This window comes from Danio aesculapii, chromosome 11 (assembly GCF_903798145.1).
Source record: "Danio aesculapii chromosome 11, fDanAes4.1, whole genome shotgun sequence".
NCBI classification, from domain to species: domain Eukaryota; kingdom Metazoa; phylum Chordata; class Actinopteri; order Cypriniformes; family Danionidae; genus Danio; species Danio aesculapii.
In genome coordinates this window covers 5253194-5260693 of record NC_079445.1, presented here as the reverse complement: position 1 = coordinate 5260693, position 7500 = coordinate 5253194, and the positions used below count along the sequence as shown (strand labels likewise).

Here is a 7500-nt window from a genome sequence, read left to right as displayed (position 1 = left end):
TAAGTATTGAACACGTCATGTTTTTTCCTGGGAATATTATTTCTAAAGGAGCTGTTGACATGGAAGTGAAGCAGATTTTGGTAAAAACCCAAACAATACTGTTTGAGTGTTACAATCTTGATGGTTCTGTGCATCCGTCTATCTAATCTGATCTTTGATTAGTATTTTTTATTGGATTCAAGTCAGGTGATTGGCTGGGCCATTCTACAGCTTGAATTTCTTTCTCTGAATGCAGAGTTTCCTTGGCTGTGTTTTGGATCATTGATCCTCTTGCTAATGTAGATGTTAAACTGAAACAGCTGATATTCATTTACAATGACGAAGGGCGGAGGGTTGCTAAAGAACTACAGAGAGATTTCAGCTGCTGTCTGGGCTTTCTTCATGTGTTCTGTATGGAAATCAACAGTTTTAACCTAAACTATGACCAGACTATCAGATGAATAAGAGCTGGAGCCAGAGATTCAATTAAAAGGAAAGTTTACTGAAGATAGTTTGCAGTTTCATCAGCAGAAGTGTCAAAACAACAACAAATACTCTCACATAACTCTCATTAGCTGCGTCATACATATAGCCTATTAACCTGATTGGCTAAAACACAGATAGACTTAGAAAATTTCCATGTGCGTAATTCCGAACAATATCTTCCAGTGATTACTTAGGGTATTACTAGGGCCACCAGAGTATGGTATTCAGAGCTGACCCCAGACCTGTAATATTGATCCACGAAGGAATAGAACTCACAGTCAAAGTACAATCTGTTTCTTACCCAAGGCTGAGTGTGCTCACAGCCATCTTATCAAACTGGTTAAAAACTGGTATTATCAACATCCAAACTGGCAGCTTGCAGACTTTAAAAGATTTAAAGAGCCCATATTATGGGTTTTTGAAAATGCCCTTCCATGTAGTGTGTAACATAGCTCTAAGTGAAGTGAAATATCCAGCTAAGGCTTAAATCTGTAAGTGTACAGTGTTTAAAACTATTGATTCATCTATAAAAGAGTCGACTCATAGTGCTTCAAACGAGTCGTCTTGATAACGAGTCATTAGGTGTTTCGTGATGACGCGACTACGAAACACAAGTAGTTGCGCGCGCAACCCCGGGAGATTTAAAACCTGCAGCCCCGCCCACTAACAGAAAAAAAGACACACACACCGGTCGAATGAAGTCACGCTGTGCAGATAGATATTAAAGGAAGGATCAGTAAAGACTGTCAGAACATGGATCAGTGGATCATGGATCAGTTTCTTCCCCCATTTCACCAGTGTAAGTATGTGCGATTAAAATTATTGCCTCGTTTACTCTAGCATTCAAATTATGTTTTAGTTGTGTTTTGTTACTTGTAACCGCGTGTACTGTATTAGGTTAACTCTTTATATTCTCATATCGCGTGTAAAGCAACGTTGAAAACGCCACGCGTGTCGCTTTGTTGTGCTCTATTGGATTGAGAACTGGTGACTGTGGAGGTCATTTGAGTACAGTGTCACTCATTGTCATGTTCAAGAAACCAGTCTGAGATGATTCGCGCTTTATGACATGGTGTGTCATCCTGCTGGAAGTAGCCATCAGAAGATGGGTTACCTTGTGGTCATAAAGAGATGGACATGGTCAGCAATGATCTCTGCCATCAACAATGCATTTGTGCCCACAGAACTGCCGCTCGTTGAATATTTTGCCTTTTTCGGACCATTCTCTGTAAACCCTAGAGATGGTTGTGCGTGAAAATCCTAGTAGAGCAGCAGGTTCTGAAAAACTCAGACCAGCCCGTCTGGCACCAACAACCATGCCACAATCAAAGACACTCAAATCACCTTTCTTCCCCATTCTGATGCTCGATTTAAACCACAGCAGATCATCTTGACCATGTCTAAATGCATTGAGTTGCTGCCATGTGATTGACTGATTATGAAATTGCGTTAACAAGCAGTTGGACAGGTGTACCTAATAAAGTGGCCGTATATATAAGGCCACAATGATGGGCAGTTGTGTTCATGAGCACAGATGTGTGTCTGTGATTTGTGTAATATTTAACTTGATGTACAATGCGATGACAGATGTGGGAAAACCTACCAAAGCTTGTATTCATTTCTCTATGTTCACATGTGTGTGAATGGATTATTCACAGTCAAAGTGGAAAGACTTCACAGATTATTACATTAGGTGGACAGCGATTACCTGCATGATATGAATTAGGCTATACATTTTCATAAAGTGTATGAAAGTGCCATTTTTTCAGCAGCCCTTTGGTGGCACATTCTAAAACAGGCTTAAAAGAACAACCGAATATCTCTCACATTTCTCTCACTATTAACATTATCTGCCTTTGATTGAGCCAAATGCAAAGACAATTTCCGTTAGGTGTACCGTGCTGACCTTTCAATCTCTTTTTATCTCTCTTTCACACATTTATGAATGCTCTCTCTCTCTCTCTCTCTCTCTCTCTCTCTCTCTCTCTCTCTCTCTCTCTCTCTCTCTCTCTCTCTCTCTCTCTCTCAAACACACACAAACACACAGACATGTGAAGCTACACACATATAGCATGGAAATATTCAAAGGGATAGTTCACCCCAAACATTTCTTGCTGTTTACTCAAGTGGTTCCAAATCTTTCTTTCTTCTACTGAACACAAAATAAGATATTTTGAAGAATGATCTAAAACCTGTAACCATTGACTTCCATTGTTGGAAAAAAGTCATTCTTCAAAATATCTTCTTGTGTGTTAAAGAGAGTGAGCAAATAATGACATAATTTTCATTTTTGGGCAAACTATTACTTTAACAGGTAAATAGTTTAAAGTTATACTGCACAAACAGTGTATTTAATGCTAAAAACAGAGTAAAAGTTTATTTTTAAAGTAGTTTACTTTAACACACAAACATATTTTAAAGTAATTGAAAACCAGTAACCATTGACTTCAATAGAAGGAAAAACAAAAGGACGTTAACGGTTACAATCATTCTTCAAAATATATTCTTGTGTGTTAAACTGGGTGAATTAAATATAACATAATCGTCATTTTCAGAGGAAACTATTCCTTTAACAGTTAAATAGTTTCAAGTTTTACTGCACAAACAGTGTATTTTATGGTAAAAATAGAGTAAAAGAGCTAAAGTAGATTACGTTGTAGTTTACTTTAACACGCATGAAGATATTTTGAAGAATGACTGACAATCTGTAATCACTGACTTTCATAGTAGGAAAAAAAATTGAAGTTAGTAGTTACAGGTTCCTATCATTCTTCAAAATATCTTCTTGTGTGTTAATCTGGGTGAATTAATTATGACGTCATTTTAATTTTTAGGGAAACTATTCCTTTAACAGTTTAATAGTTTAAAGTTATACGTATAAGGTTCAAAGTAATATAAATAGTTTAAAGGTATATAAGGTGCAAGTAGTGTATTTAATGGTAAAAATACAGTAAGAGACTAAAGTAGATTACTTTAACACAAAAATTAATATTTTAAAAAATGATCGAAAACCTGTAACCATTGACTTCCATAGTAGGAAAAACAAATGGAAGTCATTGGTTATAGGTTCCAATCATTCTTCAAAATATCTTCTTGTGTGTTTAACAGGGTGAGTAAATAATGACATCATTTTCAGGGCAAACTATTCCCTTAACTGCCAAATAGTTTAAAGTTATACTGCACAAACAGTGTATTTAATGGTAAAAATAAAGTAAGAGGCTAAAGTAGATTACTTTAACACACAAGAAGATATTTAGAAGAATGGTGGAAAACCTGTAACCATTGACATCCATAGTAGGAAAAACAAATGAATGTCAATTGTTAGATATTTTCAATCTTTCTTCAAAATATCTTCTTATGTGTTTAACAGTTTGAGTAAATAATAAAAATTTTCAGGCCAAACTATTCCTTTAACAGTTAAATAGTTTACATTTATATGGCACAAACAGTGTATTTAAGGATAAAAAAGAGTAAGAGGCAAAAGTAGTTACTTTGTAGTTTACTTTAACATGCAAGAAGATATTTTGAAGAATGATTGACCTGTAACCATTGCCTTCCATAGAAGGAAAATCAAATGGAAGTGAATTGTTAGATATTTTCAAGCATTTTTCTAAATATCTTCCTGTGTGTTAAACTGGTTGAGCAAATAATGAGATCATTTTTATTTTTGGGCAAACTATTCCCTTAACAAGTAAATAGTTTCAAGTTATTTGCAGATAACAGCTGCACATATAACGTTGTTTATAGTAATATAGCTCTACATACACTTGTCAATTTGTATATTTGCATTCACTAATTCTATTTTTAAAATATATCTATTATCTGTTTTTGTCCTGTCTCTGTAAAAAAAAGTGGCTAAAGTAGCTTACTCTACCACAAAATAAGTTTTGAACAATGATAAAAAACCTGTAACCATTGACTTCTATAGTAGGAAAAACAAATGAAAGTCATCGGTTATAGGTTCCAATCATTCTTCAAAATATCTTCTTGTGTGTTTAACAGGGTGAGTAAATAATGACATTATTTTCAGGGCAAACTATTCCCTTAACAGTTAAATAGTTTAAAGTTGCACTGCACAAACAGTGTATTTAATGGTAAAAATAAAGTAAGAGGCTAAAGTAGATTACTTTAACACACAAGAAGATATTTAGAAGAATGGTGGAAAACCTGTAACCATTGACATCCATAGTAGGAAAAACAAATGAAAGTCATTTGTTAGATATTTTCAATCTTTCTTCAAAATATCTTCTTATGTGTTTAACAGTTTGAGTAAATAATGAAAATTTTCAGGCCAAACTATTCCTTTAACAGTTAAATAGTTCAAACTTATATGGCACAAACAATGTATTTAAGGATAAAAAAAGAGTAAGAGGCAAAAGTAGTTACTTTGTAGTTTACTTTAACATGCAAGAAGATATTTTGAAGAATGATTGGCCTGTAACCATTGCCTTCCATAGAAGGAAAATCAAATTGAAGTGAATTGTTAGATATTTTCAAGCATTTTTCTAAATATCTTCTTGTGTGTTAAACTGGTTGAGCAAATAATGAGATCATTTTTATTTTTGGCCAAACTATTCCCTTAACAAGTAAATAGTTTCAAGTTATTTGCAGATAACAGCTGCACATATAACTTTGTTTATAGTAATATAGCTGTACACACACTTGTCAATTTGTATATTTGCATTATATTAATATATTTGCATATATTTATTATCTGTTTTTTGTCCTGTCTCTGTAATTCTGTTGCACTGTAGAAGCTCTGTCATGAAAACAAATGCCTCGTATGTGTGAACATACCTGGCAATAAAGCTCTTTCTGGTTCTGATTCTGATTATAAGACACGTGCAGGGTTTTTAATAGTGAAAACAGAATAAGTGGCTAAAGTATTTGTAAAATTGTTCAAATCCCTACTCCTAAATTTACCCTGAGCAATGGGAACCACTGCTAAAATATAAATACTAATTAAACTCACCGTTCATTTCTTTTAAACATTTTATTCAACTTGTCTTTTTGACATTTTAAATGAGGTGTTTAGCAGAGCTGTGAATGCATGTCAAAACAGATCTCCAAAGGAAAAAAAAACACCCACTGCTTCAGTGCTTTACCGATCCGACCACCCCACGGTTGGTACTTTTCTTAGTTGTGGCATGTTAAATTCCTCCCAGTGGGAATACATGTGCCAGGCAACGAGTCATGCTGCCCATGTGCTTTTCAGTTTTGTATGAATTACTTTCATTTTCTTCCTTGTCACTTCTTTCACAGTGACTGTAAGGCCTCGAAAACTACATTCGATAATGTTAGAGACTGTAGAGTCAGGGTTAAAACGCAACACCTTCAACCAAAAAGGAAGCTAACACATGAGATTAGACTAATTTGGGTGATGTAAATGTAACGGTAATGCAATTAATAGCAAGAAAAAGGCATGTTACACTGAAAAAAAAATAATTTAATAGATTTACACATTTTTTAAAGTTTTTTTATTAATTAAGGTAATTTATTCATTAATTTTCCTTCAGGTTAGTCCTTTATTTATCAGAAGTCACCACAGCAGAATGGTCCGCCAACTATTCTGGAATATGTTTTAAGCAGCGGATGGCCTTCCAGCTGCAACCCAGTACTGGGAAAGGGCTGAATGTAAACAAACAAATTATGTTGAACATTATTAAATTAATTTTGTCTGTTTAAATTCAGCTCATATACATTGTTTGCAGCCACTTACCTTAACTTGTCTTTGTAAATCCAGTAAATCTTTTTTTTTTCAGTGAGATCTTCTTCTTCTTTAAAATGAATCACATTTTGAGGGTCAAAACTTGCTCAAAAACTCACTTAACTTTGCAAACACACACCAGAAGAGGCGAAAATTTACGTTTGATATGGGTTTTAGAACTAGATGTGGCAAAATGGCTCAACAGTGCCACCTATACACATTTGACGAACTGGCCCTCCAGCTACAATTCACGCATGCATAAAAAATGGCGTCCACCTGAAACACCTTAATACTTACAAAAAGGTCTCTTGGAGCGATATCCAAAACTTAACAGGAAGTATAAAATAATAATAATAATAATAATAATAATAATAATAATAATAATAATAATAATAATAATAATAATACATTTCAAGTTCCATCAGTTGTATTTTAACAACCTCTTCCTAGAGATTTAATCTGAATAGCACCAAATTTGAGCAGTGTTATCTAGTAAAGGCTTTGGCGATGTGGTGGATTCTGGTCATGTGCTTTATCTGTCCAGTGACTTCGTTGCTAAAGGGCTAATATGGATTTTATTGAAATAGTAGCTTTATGTGCTTTAGGAAGGCTGAAAAACAGCGCCATCGCTCGGCCCCGTGTCTGAGTCCACTAGATCCTTTCAGAGGTACACCCAGTTCTCTGTGTTCATCAACTCCTCCAGAAACTATACCTGGATGATGGAAGCTTTCAGCGCTGCTTCTGACTGAACTGAGCCCAGTTTGGTGAGGTGTTGTCTAGTGTCCCCCATGGGACACCAACAACAGGCGCTACGTCATAATCACGACCCTACAACAGAAAGCGCCTGATTGGTTAACGCGGCACGAATGTCCACTGACGTTCAGATTTTCCAACTTGATCAATTTGTAAGATTCATGCGCACAAAATGCTAACTCATGCTGCTTCATTTGCGCGAATTGCATCATTTGTGCCGTGTCATTCATGCGAAACGCACCGCAGGATGTCTATTCGCGTCTTTGCATTGACTTAACATGTAAATCACTCGAGATTGACGCTTCATTCGTGTCTGGTGTGAGCGTAGCATTATAACTCAGGCATACTATGTCCAACCAGTTACCTTAAAAAATCTAGTAAATCCAATGAACCATTTTTTTTCAGTGTAGGATATGTTCTTCTCTGAAATGAATCTTTTGTCTTTTTGAGGGTCTAAACATGCTCAAAAACTTACAAAACTTTGCACACACACACACACACACACACACACACACACACACACACACACTAGAACTTGCGAAAATTTACGTTTGATATGGGTTTCAGAACTGGAT

At 35.2% G+C, this 7500-nt stretch overlaps 1 protein-coding gene across 1 annotated transcript in view; it reads left to right on the top strand.

Moving 5' to 3' along the window:
• The window catches only part of LOC130236919 (bis(5'-adenosyl)-triphosphatase-like), a 414240-nt gene that overhangs the window by 287 nt on the left and 406453 nt on the right, over window positions 1-7500 (top strand). The gene's annotated exons all lie outside the window — the stretch shown is intronic.